Source organism: Lynx rufus, unplaced genomic scaffold (assembly GCF_022079265.1).
Source record: "Lynx rufus isolate CCGP_SWC_20201006 ecotype Redwood Valley unplaced genomic scaffold, mLynRuf1.p SCAF_1, whole genome shotgun sequence".
Lineage (NCBI taxonomy): Eukaryota > Metazoa > Chordata > Mammalia > Carnivora > Felidae > Lynx > Lynx rufus.
This window is the reverse complement of record NW_025814823.1, coordinates 96,139,487-96,166,162: the sequence shown is the minus strand read 5'-3', so window position 1 is coordinate 96,166,162 and position 26,676 is coordinate 96,139,487.

The window sequence follows — 26,676 nt, the reverse complement described above, 5'->3', positions numbered from 1 at the left end:
GCCGATAAGCTAGTACCCAGACCACATTAGCCAGAGGAAGTGTTTTATCACATCTTTTCCTGTCAATTCCTTGACTTCTATCTCGCCAGAGATACCTCTGAACAATTTTCTCCTTGCTCTCATACAGATGATCAATGCAGAAGGAGAGGAGAGAAATTTGGAAGAAGTGGGTAAAGGGAACCAGAACATAAGCTTCAGGAGGTAGCAACGACTCTATGTATTGTCCGCCATAATGACTCTGTTCTGGGCTCAAACTTGGAAAAGAGACATTGAATTAAGAGTGTGGGGTGAAGGAGCATGTGCACTAAAACTTTCTAGTGCTTGCTGTGAATCAGATCATCAGTTAATTCTCACAACAACTTTGTAAGAGAAATCTTTGTATTCTTGTTTTACCTGTCCTCTTTTTATTAGTATTCTTGTTTATTGATGATAAAACCCAGGCCCACAGGATTTCACAAATTTGCTCAAGATAGCAGATCATGATAGTGGGATTCAAAACCAAGTCTAACCTAACTCTATGGCCTGGAGTCTTTACATAACCACATTAAAACCATGAAATGGAGATCAGAGATAGTATCTCGACACCGGGGTCACTGTTCCTGAGGCAGAAATGTATTTAGTCAGTCCATATGAGACAGGGGGAGGGGTGCAGCAAGAGGCTGAGTGAATACCACTGTCTAAGCCATCTAAATGGGTACGAATCCACCAGTAGGATGGAATCCCTTACCTTTAAAGAACAAAGGCTCTGTTTCCGATTCTGTGTCTCCCTCTCTCTCTGCCCCTCCCCCGTTCATGCTCTGTCTCTCTCTGTCCCAAAAATAAATAAACGTTGAAAAAAAATTAAAAAAAAAAAGAACAAAGGCTCTCCACAACAGATGCTATCGTTTTGTTAGAATATACAATCTAAAATTGTCATGTGCAAGTGGTGAATCATATATTGTATACACCTGAAACTAGTATGACACTGGCTGTGAACTAACTGGAATTTAAATAAAAACTTGATTTCTGAGTGTGGAAAAAACAAGGAAACATAAATAAATAACAAAGTATGAGCAGCCTTCATTTCACAGTGCTACCTACCAGAGCAGGGGTAGACATGCAGATCGGGGTGGGTGGGGTGGGTCCTTTGGATCAGGTCAGTTCAGGCCAGTTAGATTCAATTAGAGAGAAAAGTCTGTTGCTCAACAGCAAGCTGTTGTTCCTAATGAAGTCCAAGCACATCAGCTCAAATCAATCATCCCTTTCAGCTCAAACAGCTCCAAGTACATACCCTGCTGTAGGTGGATCGATACCATCATCTTATACAAAGGCTGCACAAACGTGTGCCTTATTACCCATTGCCATGTTGATGGCCACTAACTACACTCACTACCTTATTTCTTCCTTTGCAAAATTTATGGCTTCGACTTGGAGTCTGTGCCTATATGACACTTTTCAGTATTTCCACTTATTTGGCCAACACCTATGTATCTTTTTGTATAATTCCCTTAATATGTCAGGGGGATTCCACCAACATCCTCATCTCAAATTATGTAGAAAAGTTCTATATTTGATGGAGCAGATGTATCCTAATTTCACACAAAATAAAGGGTTTTTAACATACAAAGGAAAGGCAGACATCTTTAAGGATTACATTTCAACTAGGGATGTGTTTTTATATTATATTAGATAATCAACCGTGAGCCATTTTGCAAACTTCAGAAACCCAAGTTTCTAGAGTTCTTGACATTTAGGTCTCTTTGGTCATAACTATGGTTTTTTTTATCATGATTCAAAATGGGAGAGGAAAATATTGTTAAGCCTTACCCACTGAAAAATTAACCACACACTCAAATACCAAATATCTGAATATCAGGAAGCTTCTTCCAATCCCAATGACTGTCACATCTATGTGTTTTATTTGCACCTTTTAAACACCTGCTTCAGTCTATGACTGTATACTAAGGATGTATACATTACAACACTTGAGATGGATTAGCACAAAACTCACTAACATAAAGATTCTTTCATCCATGAATCAATGTAAAAATCACAATGTAAAAATACATTTTTACATATTTGCCACCACACATCCTCAAACGCACTATTTGGTTCTCCCCACTAGTAAATCTGGACTAGTAATTTTCACTTGGTTGGTGCTGCTCACATAACCAGGTTGAAGATAAAATATTTAGTGTAAAAAACACAGCTGATGATGAATTATACTTACAGTAAATAATAGTTATAATAGCTACTGATTTTTTTCAGTAGTCTCACTAGTGTGTTTAAATAGTGATGAAAAGTGCACATTATTTTAAATTACGGTAAATCTATTCAAGACAAAAATATGTCTATCTACTATTGTTGAGGCAGATTCAGTTTTTGATAGCTTATGTAAGATATTATCTGTGACATCCAAGGAAAATATTTTATGTAAACATATGCTGAACTCCATGTTGAATTTATAATATAACTTCTTAAAATTAGATTCACATATAAAACTAAGAAAGATTTAATTCCTAATAAATACAGGTCAAGGAGTCCCGGTGACTCATTGAGTTGAGTGTACCACTCTTGATCTCAGTTCAGGTCATGATCCCGGGGTTGTGAGATCGAGCCCCACATCGGGCTCTGTGCTGACAGCTCAGAGCCTGGATCCTGCTTCAGCTTCTGTGTCTCCCTCTCTCTCTGCCCCTCTCCTGCTCATGCTCTGTCCCTCTCTGTCTCTCAAAGATAAATAAACATTAAAAAAAAATTTTAAAAAGAAGTAAAAAGTCTATTGTTTCTATATGCAGAGATACGATATGAATTTTCTCCATCCCAAATGTTGTAACTCAGGAAAAGAAAGCAAAGAGAAAAAAACAAAAGCTTACCTACAGTTATATAATATATTCAGGCTCCTCCTATTTTTTCTTACCAAAACAAGAAAAAAAAATCATTATCAGTCAAGGACAAAGTTGCCTTCCTTCTTTTTATACGTGAGAACCTTTGGTGTTCTATCTATCAGCTCTTTTTAAATCAAAATGATACTGGCTAATATGGATTCACGGCAGGAACTAAGTAACAGAGAATTGATACAAAATGACAGGGACAACTTCACTAGAAAATGTGAGAACTCATCCATAATGTATCTATTGACTGGAAAAAGTATTGAACGTAGCTGCTTCACCAATAACCTACAGCAGGTTGCAAACTACTGTGAACTTACCTATTTCGGAGTCTATAGTTCAGTCATGCCGGTAGGCTTACATTTCACAAAAGAGACAGCTCTTAGGACAAATGAGTACAAAATCACCCTTCCCCAGCCCCTCACCCCCACCCCCATCCCCCCCCCTGCTGTTTTCTCTGCTCCTTCTTTTTAAGAGGAACTATTGTGTTGCTCTCATGTGACTAGCAACAGTCTGCTAAATAAGAGATCCGTAAATAAATAGGATTTAAAAATACACTGCACTCCATATTGAATTTACAAAATAACTTGTTAAAATTAGGTTCACATGTAAAATTAACTAAGAAAGATTGACTTCTTAATCAATATAGGTCAGGGAACCTGAGTGGCAGTGTCGGTTCTGCGGAAATGAAGAGGATTCATGCTTTCCTGCTGATGGGTCTTAACATAGGTGTGTAATGTACTTGTTAAGACAAACACATGTAAAATACTGCATTTTCCTTTCCTTTGTTTGGTCTTTCACATTTCTTTTTTGTACCTACCTTCTCCTAGGTTTCTTCCTTTCTCTTTTTTCTTCTTTCCTTCTTTTATTGTTATAATTATTTATTAACATGTAGTATATGTGGTGGGTACCATTTTGCCTCAAAGATCTAGCACAGAAGGATTTTACTGCTAGAGAGAGAGTAACACTGGTATATTAAATAACTTTATTTATTTATTTTTTAATGTCATGGGAATGACACAGATGATTCAGACCTTTTGAGTTCTTCCCCCTCTCTTGATTCTATTTTATCTAGTTTTTCCCCAGGGGAGAAAATGATGGCCAGGATGATCCAGGCAGAATATAAGCTGTAACTGCAATAGTTCTTTTTTGTGTTGTCCACATTAATTGCCCATGATACACCTATTCCCTCAGATACTGTCATTTTCCTAAGAAAAGCAAGAGTGGTCCAGGGTATTAACCAGAGATTTTCACCTGGTGTGTAATAAGACACCCTGGAAAGTAGGATGTAGGTCACCAGCCTGCCGAGACACTGACCCTTTCCTTTAGAACTTGGGGGAGCTCGTAAGTTTTTTTTTTTTTTTTGACATAACAAGCCTTGTCAACTATCTTCAGATTGCCACACAAAAAAAATATCATTTTTCTAGGTGTGTCAGATGTGAAAACTTTCCGTGTAACACAAGGAACAAAAATATTTTTTGCAGTCAATACAAGCCATCAAGTACAAAGATTTACTTTTGCATTCTTATTTTAAAGCTTGCAGTTGGAAAGCAGACTTAGAATTTCTCCCTTCCTCCTTCTCTTTACACTCTATACAAATGAGAATCTCAGGGAAAAAAAAAACATGTTGCCAATATTTGAGAATATTTGGGGGATTTTATTTTGAGAGACACCGAATTCCTAAGTTAAAATAGGAATAATTATTCACTTAAAAATATTTAAGTTTTGGGGTGCCTGGGTGGCTCAGTTGGTTAAGTGTCCAACTGGCTCAGATCATGATCTCATGGTTCCTGAGTTTGAGCCCTGCATCAGGCTCTGTACTGACAGCTGGGAGTCTGGAGCCTGCTTCCAATTCTGTGTCTCCTTCCCTGTCTCTGCCCCTCTCCTGCTCACACTGTGTCTCTCTCTCTCAAAAATAAACATAAAAAATTAAAAAAATATATTTAAGTCTTTCTTCCAAACAGAAATATATTAGATATCTGTATCTATTCAGGTTTATATTATTTCTTTCAGTCTTTTTTATGTTCCTTATGCAGATCATGAGAAGTCTCTTTAATATTAATATTAAACTATAATGCTATACATGTATACATTGTAAAAAAGAGATCATTTTTCTATTATAAATTGGACCACTTTTTCATTTTTACAAGTGATCACTGTTATTATACAGAAATATTATTGACTGTAATTTTCTTTTATTTGACCACACTACTGAATCTTGCAATTATCGTTGACTTACAGTTGCCCCCCTTACATTTTCTAGTGTCCAAGGAAAATATATTATCTGCAAATTAAAACTGTAACCAGTTGGAAAGGTGTTTCTAAGACAGTGTCTAGCAAATTGTTGAAACAGTAACAACAACAACAACAAAAAGAGCTTTGTTAGACCAGGAAACAGAAGAAACATCGTTTATGTTTTGCACTCAAATTTCGTCTCTGTAGCAATTTATCTGAATGTGATTGAAAATTTAGTACAACTTCTGATTGATACATTGTGCTTTTTTTCCTTTGCCAGCTTTCCTGAGGTACAATTGATACATGACACTATGTAAGTTTAAGGTATACAACATGATGATATCATACATGCATATACTGCGAAATGATTACGGTTACAGGGTTAGTAAATACTTTCATCACCTCACATAATTACCTGTGTGTGTGTGTGTGTGTGTGTGTGTGTGTGTGTGTATTAAGAACATTTAAGATCTAGTTAAATACAGAACATCCACATGATTCAACAAATCCACTTCGGCACATATATTCAAAGGAAGTGAAATTAGGATTTCAAAGAAATATTGTGATCTCTGTATCCATGGAAGCATTATTCACAATGGTCAAGATAGGGAAACAACCTCAGGCATTCTGTTTAAGTGAATGCCTACAGTGGTATTGGTACGATGGAATATTACTCGGCCACCAAAAAAGAAGGAAATCTTGGCCTTGGTCACAACATGAATGACCCTAGAGAGCATTATGATAGGTGAAGCAGAGAAAGACAAATGCTATACGGTATCAATTTTATGTGGAATCTAAAAAGCCCAACTCATTGGGGTGCCTGGGTGGCTCAGCTGGTTGAGCGTCCGACTTTGGCTCAGGTCACGATCTCTCAGTTAATGAGTTCAAGCCCTGTGTCAGGGTCTGTGCTAACAGCTCAGAGCCTGGGTCCCGCTTCGGATTCTGTGTCTCCTTCTCTCTGCCCCTTCCCCATTCATGCTCTGTCTCTCTGTCTCTCTCTCTCTCTCAAAAGATAAATAAGTGTTAAAAACATTTTTTTTTGAAAAGCCCAACTTGTAGAAATAGTACTAGGGACTAGAGAGTAGGAGAAAGAGGGAGATGTCAGAAAAACGGTATAAATTTCCAGTGATAAGTTCAAGGGATCTAACATATAGCATGTTGAATTTAGTTTATAATACAGTATTCTACCACATGTTGTTATTAAGATGATGTCAGTGAATATCTTCAGCCATCTCAAGTCCAAAATAAGAGGCAAACTTAATAAAGTCCAATTAGCCCAGGGCCATTCCTAGGCAAGTCTATGAATAAGGCAAGTTTATTTTCATGATGTCTTTCCTTTTATTCCTACAGTCTCCCTTTTGTTCTCTATTGGTGCTCTTACTCACGGCATAGGCTTTTATTTATTTACACCAATCTTTTGGAATCCCAGGATCCTAAGTGGCTCTACAGATGTTTTCCATTCATCTCTAACCTCTGGCACTTAGAGATGGCCCCTTCCATGTAGTTTCCAATAGGCCTCAGCCATCTGCCAAGCAGGTGTAATAGCTTACCTGTGTCCACAAAATAATGGGTTACAGTAGATTGTGCTGCTACCTGTTGAGGTAAGATACTTGCCTTAAAGTGATTTCCTGTAACTCAGGACTTAACATTACAGCTGTTCAACTAAGTGATGGTGAATGCTTTCATTCTTTCCACCATATTTTTCTTCATTTTATTTCAGGGCCTTCTGATAGACACTCAGCTTTCTTGATATGAAAATATAAAAGGTCCTGACTAGGCAGGAGAAGCCAAGATGGCAGAACAGCATGGAAGTTTTCTGTGTGTCTTATGTCCATGAAATACAGCGAGACCAACGCTAAACTATCCTGTACACCTAGAACACTTATCTGAGGATTAACACAACAATCTGCACAACCTCAACCACAGAATTCAGCAGGTACATGGTGCAGAGAGGTGAACTTGGGGAGAGAGAAGCTGCGGAGGGTAGGGAGCCACTTTTGCGGGCGGAGAGAGGACAGAGACTTGGGTTGGGGGGAGAATACGGGAAAAGTACCCCTCACCAAAAGCAGCTGGAAAGAAAGTTGAACATTGGAAACAGCCTCAGGAACTGAACTAAAAAGGGAGAAAGGAGAAAGGAGAGGGATTAAATTCCATTAAGACTGTAAACAAGGGGAGTGCAAAGTCTGCAAGTCTACAGCTCGATACCTGGTGGTGCTCTGGTGGGAAGGGTGAATCCCCCAGGCAAATCCCAGAGTGGGGTCTGGGAGGTTCTCAGGCCACACGGGGAGAAGTGGTTCCACTGCTGGAAGGATACTTAGTAGAGACTGTTGAGGCCACCTGGCCCCAGCAGACCACTGAGAACAGCCACATTCTCTGGTGCTGGAACAAAGTTTGTGAAGGGTGAAGCCTGGTGACAGATATGTGTTGTGATTTTCCATAATCCCTGAAAGGCTGCTGCTGCACTATCTCGTGAACTTTTTCTGGGGTGGGCTGGCACCTGCCCGCAGTCTCTGGGCACTGGCAGCAGCACATCCCACAAGCGTTCCTGGGTGCCACCAGCACCCAGCCACTGCTCAGTGAGACCCTCCACAGAGGGGCAGAATGGGTCAAACCTACAGTCCTTCAGAAGTAAAGGGCTGGGGAAAACAGCCACATCTGAGACAAAACTCTGGAGGGAGGTGCTGCCTGGAGCTTGGTCACCGACAGTGTGGAAGCAGGGAGTGGACAAAAGCTGAAAACAGAGGATGGGTGCATGATTGCTGATCAGGGAGAACAGAGTTCCGATACTAGAGACCAGGTAGCTGGGTGACGCCATTTTCACCACTGCCACGCATGCACCTACACACCTAACAGCGCCACAACAATCCACCCCAGTAGGCTAGCAGCACTATCTAGTGGAGAACGGAGCTGTTACACTGAGCCCCGCCCAACTGGGCCAACCTCGCTCTTCAAGAACAAAAGTCTCACCACCCGCTTAGCTTATGGACTATAAAGTGCTTCATAATTTGACTCCTAGGGGAAAATGAAGTAATTTCAGTCATATTCAGTCTGTGAGCCAGTACAACTATTCAATTTTCTTTTTTTCTCTTTTTTGTTTCTTTTTTCTTGAATACAGAAAAGGAAAAAATTCATTTTTTATTATCAACTTTTATTAAAAATATTTTTCTCCAGAGCCAAAGCATAAGAAACTGTTAAAAACTGAGAACAAACTGAGGGTTGATGGGGGGTGGGAGGGAGGGAAGGGTGGGTGATGGGTATTGAGGAGGGCACCTTTTGGGATGAGAACTGGGTGTTGTATGGAAACCAATTTGACAATAAATTTCATATATTGAAAAAAATATATTTTTCTCCAGTTTTTTCCACTATATTTTTTACTTCCGTGTAAATTTTCAAATTCAATTTTATTTCCATCATTTCATTTTAGTCTACTTTAATGTACTCATTTTTTCAAATTTTCCAACGATTTCCCTTTTTTTTTTCTGTTATCCCTTTTTCTCTAATTATTCAAGCCACTTTCAACACCCAGACCAAAACACACCTAGGATCTAGCATCATTTATTCAATTTTTTTGCATGTATGTTTGTTTTTAATTTTTAATTTTAATATTTTTTTAATTTAATTTTTTTTGTTTTAATTTTTTCTACCTCATTAATTCCTTTTCTCCCTTCAAAATGAAGAAAGAAAGGAATTCACCCCAAAAGAAAGAGCAGGAAAAAACGACAGCCAGGGACTTAACCAACACAGATACAAGCAAGATGTCTGAACCAGAATTTAGAATCATGATAATGAGAATAGTAGCTGGAGTAAAAATAGATTAGAATCCCTTTCTGCAGAGATAAAAGAAGTAAAAACTAGCCATAATGAAATAAAAAATGCTATAACTGAGCTGCAATCTTGAATCGATGCGTGGCAGCAATCTTGAATGGATGCTACAATCTCAAATGGTAGAAGGATGGATGAGGCAGAACAGAGAATCAGCGAAACTGATGGAGAATAATGGAGCAGAAAGAAAGAGGGAGATTAAGGTGAAAGAGCACGATTTAACAATTAGAGAAATCAGTGACTCGTTAAAAAGGAACAACATCAGAATCATAGGGGTCCCAGAAGAGGAAGAGAGAGAAACAGAGGAAGGGTTATGTGAGCAAATCACAGTGGAAAACTTTCCTAACCTGGGGAAAGACACAGACATCAAAATCCAGAAAGCACAGACGACCCCCATTAGATTCAACAAAAACTGACCATCAACAAGGCATATCATAGTCAAATTCACAAAATACTCAGGCAAGGAGAGAATCATGAAAGCAGCAAGGGAAAAAAAGTCCTTAACCTACAAGGGAAGACAGATAAGGTTTGCAGCAGACCCATCCACAGAAACTTGGCAGGCCAGAAAGGAGTGGCGGGATATATTCAATGTGCTGAATCAGAAAAATATGCAGCCAAGAATTCTTCACCCAGTAAGGCTGTCACTCAAAATAGAAGGAGAGATAAAAAGTTTCCCAGACAAACAAAAATTAAGGAGTTTGTGACCACTAAACCAGCCCTACAAGAAATTTTAAGGGGGACTCTCTGAGGGGAGAAAACATGAATGAATGAATGAATGAATGAATGAATAAATAAATACCAAAAGCAACAAAGATTAGAAAGGACCAGAGAACACTACCAGAAACTCCAACTCTACAAGCAACAGAACGGCAATAAATTCATGTCTTTCAGTAGTCACTCTAAATGTCAATGGACTCAATGCTCGAATCAAAAGACATAGGGTAATAGAATGGATAAGAAAACAAGACCCATCTATAAACTGCTTACAAGAGACCCACTTTAGACCTAAAGACACTTACAGATTGAAAGTAAGGGGATGGAGAACCACCTATCATGCTAATGGTCAACAAAAGAAAGCTGGAGTAGCCATACTCATATCAGACAATCTAGACTTTAAAATAAAGACTCTATTAAGAGATGCAGAAGGGCATTATATCATAATCAAGGGGTCTATCCACCAAGAAGACCTAACAATGGTAAATGTTATGTGCCAAATGTGGCAGCACCCAAATATATAAATCAATTAATCACAAACATAGAGAAATTCATCATAGTAATACCATAATAGTAGGAGATGTCAACACCCCACTCACATCAATGGACAGATCATCTAATCAAAAAATCAATGAGGAAACAATGGCTTTGAATGACACACTGGACCAGATGGATTAACAGATATATTCAGAACCTTTCATCCTAAAGCAGCAGAATATACATTCTTTTCCAATGCACATGGAATGTTCTCCAGAATAGACCACATACTGGGACACAAATCAGCCCTCAGCAAGTACAAAAAGATTGAGATCATATTGTGCATATTTCCAGACCACAACGCTATGAAACTCGAAATCAACCACAAGAAAAAAACTTGGAAAAGTAACAAATACTTGAAGACTAAAGAACATCCTAGTAAAGAATGAATGTGCCAACCAAGAAGTTAAAGAGGAAATTAAAAGGTATATGGAAGCCAGTTAAAAGGATAACACCACAACCCAAAACCTTGGATGCAGCAGAGGCGGTCCTAAGAGGAAAGTATATAGCAATCCAGGCCTTCCTAAAGAAGGAAGAAAGATCTCAAATACACAACCTAACCTTACACCTTAAAGAGCTGGAAAAAGGACAGCAAATAAAACCCCAAACCTGCAGAAGACAGGAAATAATAAAGATTAGAACAGAAATCAATGCTATTGAAACCAAAAACAAAAACAAAAGCAGTAGAACAGATCAATGAAACCAGAAGCTGTTTCTTTGAAAGAATTAACAAAATTGATAAACCACTAGCCAGTTTGATCAAAAAGAAAAAGGAAAGGACCCAAATAAAATCGAGAATGAAAGAGGAGAGATCACAACCAACACAGCAGAAATAAAAACAATAATAAGAGAATATTATGAGCAATTATATGCCAATAAAATGGCCAATCTGGAAGAAATGGACAAATTCCTAGAAACATATGCACTACCAAAACTGAAACAGGAAGAAATAGAAAATTTGATCAGACCCATAACCAGTAAGGAAATCGAATTAGTAATCAAAATCTTCCAAAAACACAAGAGTCCAGGGCCAGATGGCTTTCAGGTGAATTCTACCAAACATTTAAGGAAGAGTTAACACCTGTTCTTTTGAATCTGTTCCAAAAAATACAAATGGAAGGGAAACTCCCAAACTCTTTGCATGAGGCCAGCATCACTTTGATTCCAAAACAAGACAGAGATCCCATTAAAAAGGAGAACTATAGACCAATTTCCCTGATGAACTTGGATGCAAAAATCCTCAACAAGATATTAGCTAACCAGATCCAACAGTACATTAAAAAAATTATTCACTACGACCAAGTGGGATTTATACCTGGTCTGGTTCAATATCCACAAAACAATTAACATGATTCATTACATCAATAAAAGAAAGGACAAGAACCATATGATCCTTTCAATAGATGCGGAGAAAGCATTTGACAAAATACAGCATCTTTCTTGATAAAAATCCTCAAGAAAGTAGAGATAGAAGAAGCATACCTTGAGATCATAAAGGCCATATACAAACGACCCAATGCTAATATCATCCTCAATGGGGAAAAGCTAAAAGCTTTCTCCCTATGGTCAGGAATAAGACAGGGATGTCCACTCTCACCACTGTTATGCAACATAGTATTGGAAGTCTTAGCCTCTGCAATCAGAAAACACAGAGAAATAAAAGGCATCAAAATCGACCAGGAGGAGGTCAAACTTTCACTCTTCACAGATGACATAATACTCTATATGGAAAACCCAAATGATTCCACCAAAAAGAAAAACTGCTAGAACTGATTCATGAATTCAGTAAAGTTGTAGGATATAAAATCAATGCACAGAAATCAGTTGCATTCCTGTTCACCAAGGATGAAGCAACAGAAAGAGAAATCAAGGAATCGATCCCATTTACAGTTTCCCAAAAAACCATAAAATACCTAGGAATAAATCTAACCAAAGACATGAAAAATCTATACACTGGAAACTATAGAAAGCTTATGAAAGAAATTGAAGAAGACACAAAAAAAAATGGAAAAAGATTCCATGCTCCTGGACAGAAAGAATAAATATTGTTAAAATGTCAGTACTACCCAAAGCAATCTATATATTCAATGCAAAACCTATCAAAATAACACCAGCATTCTTCACAGAGCTAGAACAAATCATACTAAAATTTGTATGGAACAAGAAAAGGCCCTGAATAGCCAAAGCCATCTTGAAAAAGAAAACCAAAGCAGGAGACATCACAATCCTGGACATAAGCAAAACTACAAAGCTATAATCATCAAGACAGTATGTTACTGGCACAAGAAGAGACACTCAGATGAATGGAACAGAATAGAGAACCCATAAATGGATCCACGAACTAATGGGTCCAACTAATCCTTGACAAAGCAGGAAAGAATATCCAATGGAATAAAGACAGTCTCTTCAGCAAGTGGAGCTGGGAAAACTGGACAGCAACATGCAGAAGAATGAACCTGGACCACTTTCTTACATCATACACAAAGATAAAATAAAAATGGATGAAAGACCTCAATGTAAGACAGGAAGCCATCAAAATCCTCTAGGAGAAAGTAGGCAAAAACCTCTTTGATCTTGGCCGCAGCAACTTCTTACTCAACACGTCTCCAGAAGCAAGGGAAACAAAAGCAAAAATAAACTAGTGGGACCTCATCAAAATAAAAAGCTTCCACACAGCACAGGAAACAATCAGCAAAACTAAAAGGCAACCGACAGAATGGGAGAAGATATTTGCAAACACCATATCACATAAAGGGTTAGTATCCAAACTCTACAAAGAAGTGATCGAACTCAACACCCAAAAAACAAATAATCCAGTGAAGAAATGGGCAAAAGACAAATAGAAATGGGCAAAAGACATGTCCTTTCCAAAGGACATCCAGATGGCCAACCGACACATGAAAAAATGCTCCACATCACTGATCATCAGGGCAATACAAAGCAAAATCACAATGAGATAACACCTCACACCTGTCAGAATGGCTAACGTTAACAACTCAGGCAACAACAGATGTGGGCGAGGATGTGGAGAAAGAGGATCTCTTCTGCATTGTTGGTGGGAATCCAAACTGGTACAGCCACTCTGGAAAACAGTATGGAGCTGCCTCAAAAAAGCTAAAAATAGAACTACCCTACAACCCAGCAATTGCACTACAAGGTATTTATCCAAGGGATACAGGTATGCTGTTTCGAAGGGCACATGCACCCCAATGTTTATAGCAGCACTATTGACAATAGCCAAAGTATGGAAAAAGCCCAAATGTCCATCGAGGGATGAATGGATAAAGATGTGGTACATACATATACAATGGAGTATTACTCGGCAATCAAAAGAAATTAAATCTTACCATTTGCAACTACATAGATGGAACTGGAGGGATTACGCAAAGCAAAATTAGTCAATCAGAGAAAGACAAATATCATATGACTTCACTCATATGAGGACTTTAAGATTCAAAACAGATGAACATAAGGGAAGGGAAGTAAAAATACTATAAAAACAGGGAGAGGGACAAAGCATAAGAAACTCTTAAATATGGAGAACAAACAGAGGGTTACTGGAGGGCTTGTGGGAGGGGGGATGGGCTAAATGGGCTAGGGGCATTATGGAATCTACTCCTGAAAGCATTTTTGCACTATATGCTAACTAGTTTGGATGTAAATTAAAAAAATTAAAAAAAAAATTAAAGTTCCTAAGACCTTTTTGAATATAAGTACCAAATGAGTAGAATTCTCTAATTTAAATAAATTTGTGGTAATAGCATATACATATGTATTGAAAAGTTTCCATATTGTAAATGTTGATTTAGTTATCTTTTCTTTCACTGCATTGTATTTTCAAAAGCTCAGCATTAATTATTATAGTATTGTCGGTCAGTCATGGGTCGAATTTGTAGGAATTAAATGAAGTTATTATAATATTATAACATTCAGCCTAAGATATTTATCTCTGAAAGAGTCCTTCTCTGGATTGAGATATAGATCAGAATGTTGCTAGCCCCACATGGAATGGTAGTCTAGAAAATCTCTAAGTATCTCTTTTGGCCAATCTACGTCTGCCTTCTCCAAGTTACTCTGGATATAAGGGGTTGAAGCTATAAAGACGGTATGTCCCGGTTCTGGTAACAAGCTCCTCATGCTTGAGATAACAAATCAAACACATCTCTAAAACTTCTGACCCCTAAAATAAAAATGAATACATACCATTTCCAACTCTTTAAAATTCTCCCAGTATTTGACATATCATCTGCCCTCTTCCTTAATAAAACTACTCAACTTCTTTTTCTACTGTGTTATTACACCTCCAATATCACCAGGCCATATCCTTTCTAAATAGGACATATGCCTTCAATCTATTCTCTCTTTATCATTTCCACTGCTGCCATCTTAAATTAATACTTAATCAAGTCCTATCCAGACTATGTTAACTATTTCTTCAATGGCCTTCTGTTCTTTCCTCAATTGAATTCATTCTCCATTTTGTAGAAAGTATTCTCTATGATAGCATCACTCATCTGTCTATAAACTGTCAATGTCTGTCACACACACACACACACACACACACACACACCTGTCTGGCACATTTAATTGCTTAATATTGCTTCAAAAGGTCATCAGATCATCTCTCTGCATATTTATGTTTGGAAGATCCCCTCTTCTCCACAGTCTGCTTGAAAAAATGTTCTTTAATCATTACTTAACATTTATAGTGTGTTTACTATTTTCTCTGATATTCTACAAAGAATTTCCAGTATCTTCCTCTGAGTTCTCACAAAATTTTATGTACAATTTTCAATAATAGCAGTATCACTCTGATGATGGTTATTTTGTTTTCTATAACTTTCTTCCCTATGAGATTCACTGAGAAAATGTCCTAAGTTATATTTGTGTCTCCTTCCATTTACCATAGCCAACACATTCTAGGTACACAATTAGTGAATTTTCTTTTTACCTAACTTTGTATCATAATATGTTATAGGACTTCCACTTTGTATCATAATCTATTGTATGACTTCAAAAGAGAGAGAGAGAGCAAGCTGGGTTCTAAATAAATTTTTTTTAAAAATATATATTTTTTAAAAATATATTCTAATTTCGACCCAGGTAATTGAACTCTTTATAAAACCAAATAATGCCCTAATAAAGACCTCTGGGAAAAGTACTTTTTACCAGGATTTTGCTCCTTGACATGAAAGCAGTTGGAAATATAATTTAGATAAAAAGGTAATTCTAGCAGTTTTTCAGCCATCCATCATGGCTAAAAATGCCCTATAGCTTCTTGGACCATCTGCAGCTAACCTGACTATAGCTGCTATGTCTAGGAGCTTTAAAAGTTGGGCCATAGGACTTTCCAGAACAACTCATACTTATTATATCTAATATTTACCTGAATTACATGTGAGTTATGGTTTCAAGAACTGATCAAACACGGAATTCTCACAATGCCATATGAGTTATTATTCCCATGTTATGGGTGAGAAAAGTTGAGACTTAGAGAAGATAAGTAACCCATCCACAGCCAAAGAGCTTGGAGTCAGATGGTCTCAGGGTTAGGATGTAGGCACTCCAGTCTATAGTTTATGTTTCTACACTGCTTCCCATTAAAAATCAGCTACCAAATACAGAGATGCTTGAAGGCTGGGTGGGGTGGTAGGTACTGAGACAGAGAAGATAAGAGGAGGCCAACCAAGATGGTGGATAAAAAGACTCTGAAGTCATCTCCTTCATGGACACAGTGAATGTACACCTATATATAAATCATCTCCTCCTGAAGAAGGACTGAGGGCTTACTGTACTGCTTATGATGGGAACCCAAACAAATCCTAATGCTACTACCTGCAGTAGGCAGGGATATCACTGAGGGGCTTTCACACAGATTCCCCTGTTATGTAGCAAAGGGAGAAAAAAACCAACCAACAAACAGTAGTTTAAAGGACAACCAGACTATTAGTGGAGAAAGTCCATTTAGTAGTCCTAGCATGCCCACAAAATGGTGAGGAAACTACAAGAATTCTCTCTCGGACTGGAAGCACAGGTGAGCACCATTGTTTATGCCCCCCCCCCCCGACACTGAAAATAGGAACAGGGTCCAGGCATTCTAAGTGGCCTACTCCAGCCATCACAGCAAGCCCCAGGCACGTAGCCCAAACCAGTACTCAACTATCTACCCAAGGTGCTCCCCTGGCCTGCACCTACTCTAACTCCAGCTAAACCACCAGGGTGACCTATGCAGGCAGTGTTCTAGCTTATCTTTGTTTCAGCTCCAGCTATCTGCTAGGGGGTTCCCAGCACAGAGCTCTCCGGACCCCTAGCCCACACTTGTTGTAGCTGCAGCCACCCAGTCAAAGCCTCCAGGCACACATAAGATGGGACATTCTTACATCAGACCACTCCTTCAGTAATGGAAGAGGTAACAGTTCTGCCTAACTCTTAGAAAGGAATACATAAAGTCAAAGTGAAGAGAAAGAGGAATGTGTTCTATAAAAGAACAAGATAAAACCTCAGAAACAGAATTAAACAAAATGGAGATAAGCAAACTACCTGATAAAGAGTTCAAAGTTATGGTCCTGCCGATATTTACACAATTTGAGAGAAGAGTGGATGAATTCAATGAAAACTTCAAACAAGACAGAAAATACAAAAAAAGAAAAAGAAAAAAAAAACCCACAGAGCTGAGCACATTACCTGAAATAAAAAATGCTTTTGAAGTAATCAACAGGAGAGGGGAGGATGAGGAGAAACAGATCAACGACCTGGAAGACGGTGTAGTGGAAATCACAGAAGCTGAACAGCATTAAAAAAAAAAAAAAGAATATAAAAAATGAGGATAGATTATAGGACCCATGGAACAACATCTAGCAAATTAATATTCACACTGTAGGGGTCCCAGAAGGAGGAGAGACATAAAAGGGAAGAAAATTTATTTGAAGGATTGATAGCTCAATACTTTTCTAACCTGGGAAAGGAAAAAGATATCCAGGTCTAGGAAGCACGGAGAGTCCTCCCAAAAAGATCCATTCCAAGAGGAATCCATTCCAAGAGGAATCCATTCCAAGAGGAATCCATTCAAAGAGGTCCATTCCAAGAAACATAACTAAAATGTCAAAAATTATGGCACGCTTGGGTGAATCAGTTGGTTCTCTTGATTTCAGCTCAGGTCATGATCTCACGGTTCATGGTTTTGAGCCCCGTGTCAGGCTCTGCACTGACATCATGGAACCTGCTTGGGATTGTCTCTCCCCTTCTCTCTGCCCCTCCCCTGCTCATGTTCTCTCTCTCTCTCTCTCTCTCTCTCTCTCTCTCTCTCTCTGTCTCTCTCAAAGCATAAATAAACATCAAAAACATTCTTAAAAAAACTCAAAAATTAAAGATAAAAAGAGAATCTTAAAAGCATCAAGAGAAAAGTAAATATTTATATACAAGAGAAATCCTTAAGGATATGGGTTGATTTTTGAGCAGAAATTTTTCAGGCCAAAAGGGAATGAGAGGATACATTCCAAGTGCTGACCTTTGGTCAAGGTCAAGAACAAGACCTACAACTGAGAACATTCTACCCAGCAAGGTTATCATTCATAACTGAAAAGGAGATATGGAGTTTCCCAAACAAAAGTTAAAGGAGCTTATCACTACCAAACTAGAATTGTAAGAAATATTAAAGCCACTTCTTTAATCAGAAAAGAAAAGGCCATAACTAGAAGTAAGAAAATTATGGGGAAAAAAAATCACTGATAAAAGCCAACATACAGTAAGACAGATCAATCACTTACTGAAGTAGTATGATGCTTAAAAGACAAAAGAAAATATCAATGATATGTAGAAAAACTAGTCAAGGGATACACAAAATAAAAAGATGTAAATTATGACATTATAGACACAAAATGTGTAGCAGAGGAGGATTAAAAATGTAGTACTTTTAGAATGTGTTTGAACTTGAGCAACCACCAGTTTAATATTGATTGCCATATACATAGGATGTCATATATGAACTTCACAGTAACCAAAAACCAAAATCTATAATAGGTACACAAAAAATAAAGAGAAAAGAATTCAAGCACCACACTTTAAAAAAAATCATTAAATCACAAGGAATAGAAAAAGAGGAGAAAGGAACAGAGAAGAACTACAAAAACAACCAGGGAACAATTTTTAATAAACGGTAATAAGTACATACACATCAATAATTACTTTAAATATTAATGGAATAAATGCTCCAAGTAAAGCACACAGGGTGAGTAAATGGATAAAAAAAAAAAAAGAATAATCTACATAGTGTATGCAAGAGACAATTTGGATCTAAAGACACACACAGACTGAAAATGAAGGCATAGTAAAAGACAGTCCATGCAAATGGAAGAGAAAACAAAAACTGGTGTAACAATATTTACATCAGACAATACAGACTTTAAAGCAAAGTATAACAAAAGATAATAAAGGGCATTACATAGTAAGAAAGGGATCAATCCAAGAAGAAGATATAACATATCTAAGTACCTATGCACTCAACATATGAGTACCTAAATAAATAAAGCAAATATTAACAGATATGAAGGAAGAAATTGGCAGCAGTAATAAAATAATAGGGGACTTTAACATCCCACCTACATAAATGGATCAATTATCCAGAGAGAAAATCAATAAGGAAACATTGGCAGAATGAGACATTAGGCCAAATAGACTTAATAGATATATACAGAACATTTCATCTAAAAACAGCAGAATATGCATTCTTTTCAATTGCACATGTAGCATCTGTGCTAGATGCGAGAGAGAGAGAGAGAGGGAGAGAGAGAAATCAAACAGGCAGGAGAGAAACAGAGAGAGGGGGGGGCAGAGACTACCATGCAGGCTCTGTGCTGACATTCACAGCCTGACATGGGGCTCCAACTCACAAACCATGAGATCAGGACCTGAACCAAAGTCAAGAGTCAGACACTTAACTGCCCGAGCCACCCAAGTGCCCCTCAAACATCTTTTCTAATGACAATGTTATGAAACTCGAAATTAATCAAGAAAAAAAATTAAAGAAACAAAGCTACATGGAAGCTAAACAACATGCTACTAAAAAAGCAACGGTCAACACGCACACACACACGCGCACACACACACACCAGAAATTAAAAAAAAAAAAAAAAACAAAACCTGGAGGCAAATGAAAATAGAAACACAGTGGTTCAAAATACTTGGGATGCAACAAGAGCAGTTCCAAGGGACAAGTCTATGCAATACAGACTTTCCTGGAGAAGACAGAAAAATATCAAATAAACAATGTAATTTATACTTAAAGGAATTAAAAGAAGAAAAACAAATGAAACCCAAAGTTTGGAGAAGGAATGAAAAATAAGTACTAGAGCTGAAACAAAAGACTACCAAAAAGATCAAAAAGAATAGAACAGATTCAATGGAACTAAGAGCTGGCTCACTGAAAAGATACGATTGATAAACCTATACTAGGCTTCACCAGAAAAAAGAAAAAAGAGAGAGAAGGCTCCAATAAACAGAATCAGAATGAAAGAGAAATTACAGCCCAAACCAAAGAAGTGCAAAGAATGGTCAGAAACTACTACAAACATTATAAGCTAACAAATTGGAAGAGCCAGGGGAAATGGATGAAGTCATAGAAATAAATATACAATCTTCCAAGAGTGGATCAGGAGGAAAATCTCAACAAACAAGTTATGTGTAAGGAGACTCAATCAATAATCAAAACATGCCAATGAACACAAGTCCAGGACTGACTTCACAGCTGAATTTCACCAAACATTTACAGAAGCGCTAAAACCTCTTCCTCATCAACTTTTCCATCAAGTAGAAGAGTAAGGAATGTTTCCAGATTTAATCCACCAGGCCAGCATTCTAATGGTACCAAAACCAGATAAAGACAGAACAATGAAACCTACTTACAGGTTAATATCACTGACGAACATAAAAGCAAAATGAATAAAATATGAGCATAGTGAATTCAACAATACATTAAAATAATTATTCACCACGATCAAGGGGAATTTACTTCAGGGATGTGAAAGTGGTTCAATTTTCACAAAAAATAATCCATGTAACATATCACGATAATTAGAGAAAGGATAACAACCATATGATCATCTGAATAGATGCAGAAAAAACATTTGACAAAATACAACATCCATCCATGGTAAAAACTCTCAGAAAGGGGGTTTAGAAGGAACAATACCTCCACATAATAAAGGCCATCTATGAAAAAGTCACATCTAAGCCCATACTCACTGATGAAAACCTGAGAGCTTTTATTTAAGATCAGGAATAAGACAAGGATGTCCATTATCACCACTTTTATTCAACACAGTACCAGAAATCCTATCTGCAAGCAATCAGACAGGAAAAAGAAATAAAAAGCATCTAAATTGGTATGGAAGAAGTAAAACTGTCACTATTTATAGATGGCATAATACTACATATAGAATACCCAAAAGACCCCAACAAATAAGCCATTAGAACCAATAAATGAATCCATTAAGTTGTAAGATACAAAATTAATATACAGGAATGTCTGGTGCTTGTACACACTATGAACTAAGTAGCAGAAAGAGAAATTAAGGAAACAATCCCATTTGTAACTGAATCAAAAAGAATAAAATACCTAGAATAAATTTAACCAAGAAGATATAAGACCCGAACTCTGAAAACCCTAAAACATGGATGTACGAAATTAAAGATGATACCAATAAGTGGAAAGATATACCAGGCCTACAAATTGGAAGAGTATTGTTAAAATGTCCATACTACTCGAAGCAATCTACAGATCCAATACAATCTCTAGCACGACACCAATAGTGTTTTTCACAGAACTGGAATAAACCTAAAATTTGCATGGAAACACCAAAGACCCTGAGTAGCTAAAGCAATCTTGCTGAAGAAGTACAAAGCTAGAGGTATCACCATCTCAGATTTCAAACTGTAGTACAAAGCGATAATAATTAAAATAGTACAGCACTGGCACAAAAAGAGACACACATATCAAAAGAACAAAATAAAGTGCCCAGAAATAAAACCATGCTTATATGGTCAAGTTATCTATGGCAAAGGAAACAAGAACATACAATGGAAAAAAAAATAGTGTCTTCAGCCAATGGTCCTGGGAAAACTAGACAGCAATATATGAAAGAATGAAACTGGACCATTCTCTTATACCATATTCAAAAATAAACTCAAAATGGATTGGACACCTATATAGAGGACCTGAAATCATAAAAAACTTCTCAAAGAAAACATACACAGTAAACTCCTGGACATCAATGTTGGCGACATTTTCTTGGGACTATGTCCAATTAAAAACCTCTTGCACAAGGAAAGCACCCACAAGATGCAAAGTCAACCTACTGGATGAGAAAAGATATTTGCAAGTGATTTATCTGATAAGGGATTACTATTGACAATATAAGGGAAAAAAAAAACTTCTGTAACTCAACACCAAGAAAAAAAAATCTAATTAGAAAATAAATACAAGATCTGAATACACGTTTCAAAAGATTTACACATGACAACAGACACAGGAAAACATGCTCAATGTTACTAATAATCAGGGAAATGTGAATTGAAACCACAGTGAGATATCATTTCACATCTGTCCGAATGGCTAGTATCAAAAAGACAATAGGTGTTGGCAAGGATGTGGCTAAAAGGGAACCCTCTTGCAATGTTGGTAGGAATGTAAATTGGCGAAGCCACTAAGGAAAATAGTATGGAAGTTTCTCAAGAAATTAAAAAAAGAAGTACCATATGATCTGGTAATTCCACTTCTAGGTATTTACCTGAAGAAAATGAAAAAAAAAAAATGATACAAGATCTATGTACCCTTACGTTCAGGACAGCATTATTTACAATAGCCAAGATATGGAAATAGCCTGTGTGCCCACTGATAGATACACGGATAAAGAAGACGGAGTAAACATATACAATGAAATATTACTCAGCTCTAAGACAACAATAAGATCTTGCCATTCCCAAAATCATGGATGGACCTGGAAAGTATCATGCTAAGTGAAACAAATGGACAGAGTCAGACAAATGTTACATGTTTTCATTTAAATGTGAAATCAAAACAAAACAAAAGAAACAAAAAAGAGACTCTTAAGTACAGAAAATAAACTGGTGGTTTCAGAGGCAAATGGGATGAGGGGATGGGTAAAATGATTCAACAGGATTAAGGACAAACTTTTAGTTATAAAATAAATCACAGGGATGAAACGCACAGCATAGGATACAAAGTCAATAATTTTGTAATCACCCTGTATGGTAACAGATGGTAACTACACTTATCATGCTGAGCATTTTGTAATGTATACGATTGTCAAATCACTATGTTATATACCTGAAATTAATATAATACTGTGGGTCAACTGTGATTTAAGATCAGCTATGGAACTCATTCAATCCAACTGGAGAAAGAAATCTGAATTCTTGTAAGATCTACCAAACAAGAACCAAACTCAGATCAGCAATCCATGTTAGAGAAGTTAAACCTATCACCTAATGAATCATTGTGTAAGTAAACGAAGTATGCTTTCTCTAGTTAATATTACACAACATTTGCAAGCACCTTACACAGAAAACACACTCACATATACATAACTAGGTACAGTTTCATTTGTTACTTGCCACAATTCAGAGTTCATATTCTTACCTCCACGTTAGAGAAAATATAAATGACTTGCCCTTGTTAATAGTTCGAAGGACTAAATCAGGCATTCATGTTCAGGTTGAGAAACTCTAAACCTCATTGTTTTTGTTTTGCTTGTTCTTTTCTCCCCCAACTTCTTTGATATCTATGTAGTGTGTGGTTCTCGCTCTAAAGCTGAGAGATTAAGTAGGAGTCTCTTATGCACATGCATATAACTGGGTAAGAAGTAAAGACACAATAGGGGCAGGATACAAGGGCACAGCTTGACTCATTATATTTATATATAATATCATGAATTATATATATATATAATATAATGAATTATATATATGTAGTATAGTATATATATATAGTATAGTATATTACTATATATATGAATTATACATATATAGTATAGTATATATAGTATAGTATATTACTATATATACATATATACATATATATATATATATCTCACTATATATATATATAGTAAGACTGATACCCATTGTTTTATTACATGGTACCATGACATTTCATTCACCAGTCCATTTATTCAAGGGTTTGGACCACTTCCTGCATAAAAGGAAATTCCTGGGATCCAAACATATTGAGATTCATACAGTTCAATAATCTTATCTCATCCTCTGAAATAAAAAGCATTGCTCTTCTCAGTTTTTCAAAGATGTATTGCAAATCAATAATTGCTTTTTACTTTATTTGCTCCTACCTCCACTATTCTGACTTGTATCATGGTACCAAACTCCATTTTTTTGGTGAACTCCTTGATGTTCTCCTTTAAAAGTACTGTGACAGCTTGAAAATAATTTGACCACACTGAATAGCAATCAGAGGTAATCTCAAGTTGATCTGTGACTTCTGGATTCTCAGTGCTTCACAAAATTGTCGGTATGCGTGATTTGTATGTGTGCAAATACAGACAATGATGCTTCTAAGGCACCGGAAGGTATTGTTCAGAGCATATTTGGAATTGCAAATGTTTATTATATTTGTTTAAAAAAAAACACCACTCTGCCCTAATGCCCTGAGGGTAAGTATTAAAATGCCTGACCAAGACACGATAATGAGTTCTCATTTAATGCAAGATACACTTGGAGAGTGAATTAGCCTGGTAATGTCCCTTTAATGGTTCTGACTGCCAATAATTGTCAGAGCAGTATTTTTTTTTTTAAATCATCTACTTCATGCTTTCTGTCACAGTAGGCCTCTACATTATTTGTTATATTGTTTCCTAAAAATAATAAATAAATAAATAAATAAATAAATAAATAAATAAATAAAAAAGAACTGTGGGAGGGCCACGTGTGTGTCTCAGTCAGTTAAGCATCTGAATCTTGAATTCAGCTCAGGTCATGATCTCATGGACTGTGAGTTTGAGCCCCATGTCAGGCTTTGCATCGACCGCATGGAGCCTGCTTGGGATTTTCTCTCTCTCTCTGTGCCCCCAAATTCCTCCCTGCATCCCTCTCTCTCTCTCTCAAAATAAATAAATAAACTTATTTTCAAAATGAACTTTCAAAATAAAACTAAACTTCAAAACGTCAAAACAAAAACTCTCAAAATAAATAAACTTGTAAAAATTGGTGGAAACTCAAAGTTGAGTATCTCTGTTGAGATGGAAAAAAAAAAAACTATCTTCCAATTTCACCTCATATGAGTGGTACTGGCACTCAGATTTATACCATTCAGCCCATAAACAAATATTCTGATACAAAGGACTCTTCTCTTCTGCTTGCTGTTTTTGAAGGTTCTTAATGCCATTTTTAGTGGGTGTTTCAAGTGCTGGACAGCTCTGAAGCCTGATTGTTTCCTTTAACAACTTTGAAAAATTACGATCAGATAGTTTATACTGGTGGTTTCCCTGGAAAATAATATATAAGGAGAAGACAGACCAAGGATATCCTTGTTTATTTTTAACTGTGGTTTCCAATAAGATCTGGAAGCTCTGAGAAGCACTTCTAAACATCTTACTCCAGTTGTAAAACCACAGAGTATGCATTGCACGCAAGTCCTTCCTTCGTGTACAATTGGTTCACATCCTGAGAGATGATAACATAAAGTTTCTAGATATGATTCATATCCATAGACCTCTGGGTGTTCCAGCCCTGAACCACTGCAGAAGAAGCTTTGTTGCTGGTAGGAAGTGAGCAGGACACTTGCCGTTCCTTCTGGACTGACATTTCCAGGTCTCCCAGGTGCCTGTCCCTACGGTAGCCCCCTCCATTCTTCAGCTCTTGGGTATTTCCTGTTGTTTCCCAATGGGAGGCCACTAGCTTGGACTTTGTGCTGTCACACGAATCTCGTCTTCATTTCCTTTTCTTATTTTTGTTTAAATCTAGTACACTTTGCTCTGTTTTTCTGTTTCAGTACTTTTGCCCACTCAAAACTTGCTGAACTAAGGATGTCTAGCTGCTTTGCAAGTGTCGATGACAGGGCACAATTTGTTCGCCTATAAAAATCCACATCACTGATAATCATCAAAAGGGAAGATGAAAACCAAAAACACAGATCCGATAGTAAGTATACCCAAGTTAGCTATAACCCAACCCATCACTTGCCTGCCACGTGCGTGTGCGCAAGCCAAAAAAAAAAAAAAAAATCAACATTTATGTTCCTGAGTTACTAAATTTTAGCACCTTGATCTGATTACACTGCCTGTAGCATGATAACCCCACAGTTAATTCTTCTTGACTGCAGTGACATCTGTTGGTGAGGGCAGAGCTGATGAACCTCGGGTTTGGCTCTTCCGACAAAAATCAACCCACAAGCTGTTCCGGGCTCAGGCAGATGTTTCCCTCTATTTGATTCATTCTGATTCTTGTTGGAGGAGAAACCTAACTGCATTGATCCAGTCTTCACTGATATGAGTGAAAGGCTTAAACCTAGAACTTCCTAAAAATCTCAGTAAGATTCAAGTCTGACAAACATTCTTTCCACAATCTTTCTCTACCCTCACAATATGCAGAGTAGGGCTGAGGTCAGAGGTGTATTTCAGGGGGGGGGGGTCTATGTTTAGAAGGTGTACCATTAGGAGACACATTAGCTAGAATGTAATAGGCTCTTGCATATTTTTGTGTCATACACTAAACTTTGTCAGGGCAATTCATACACTGGACATGAGAGATGACAATATCCAGTATTTTTATCTGTACCTGAAAACACTAACCAAGAATAAAGTATTTATAATCTGGATCCCAGGCACAGGGATGGGATCTCAGAGTTACATGTATTCAAAAATAACCAAAAAGCGAGCCACACTGCAGACCAGTCCAATCAGAATCTCTGTGTGCTTGCTGTGGGCACCATGACTTTGAAAAGGTCGCTGGTGGGATCGTAATGCATAGCCAGGACTGAAGACGACTAGTCCAGAGCTTTCCGGGTGAGCTTTAGAAAATGCTAAGCCAGGGACACCAGGGTGGCTCAGTCAGTTGACTGTCCAACTTCCGCTCAGGTCATGACCTCACGGTTCATGAGTTCAAGCCCCACATCAGGCTCTCTGCTGTCAGCTCAGAGCCCGCTTTGGATCCTCTGTCCGCCCCCCCCTCCCCTGCTTGCACTCTCTCAAAAAATAAATAAAACATTAGAAAAAGACAGAGAGAAAATGTGAAGCCAGAGAGTAATCCTGAGCCTTACAACTAACCAGTCCTCAAAGACTAGACAAGGGACACCATCTCGTTGAGCCTCAGTTTACTTATCTTGAAAAAAGGAGATTCATTACAGCTGTCTAGAGATAGAAACAGATCAAGTAAGTAAAAGGTTCGGTCACATATTAAATGTTTAGCACACTTAAATTTCCTGAAGTCCTCACCGCTCTGCTCACATTTATCTTTTGATAAAAGAATCGTATTT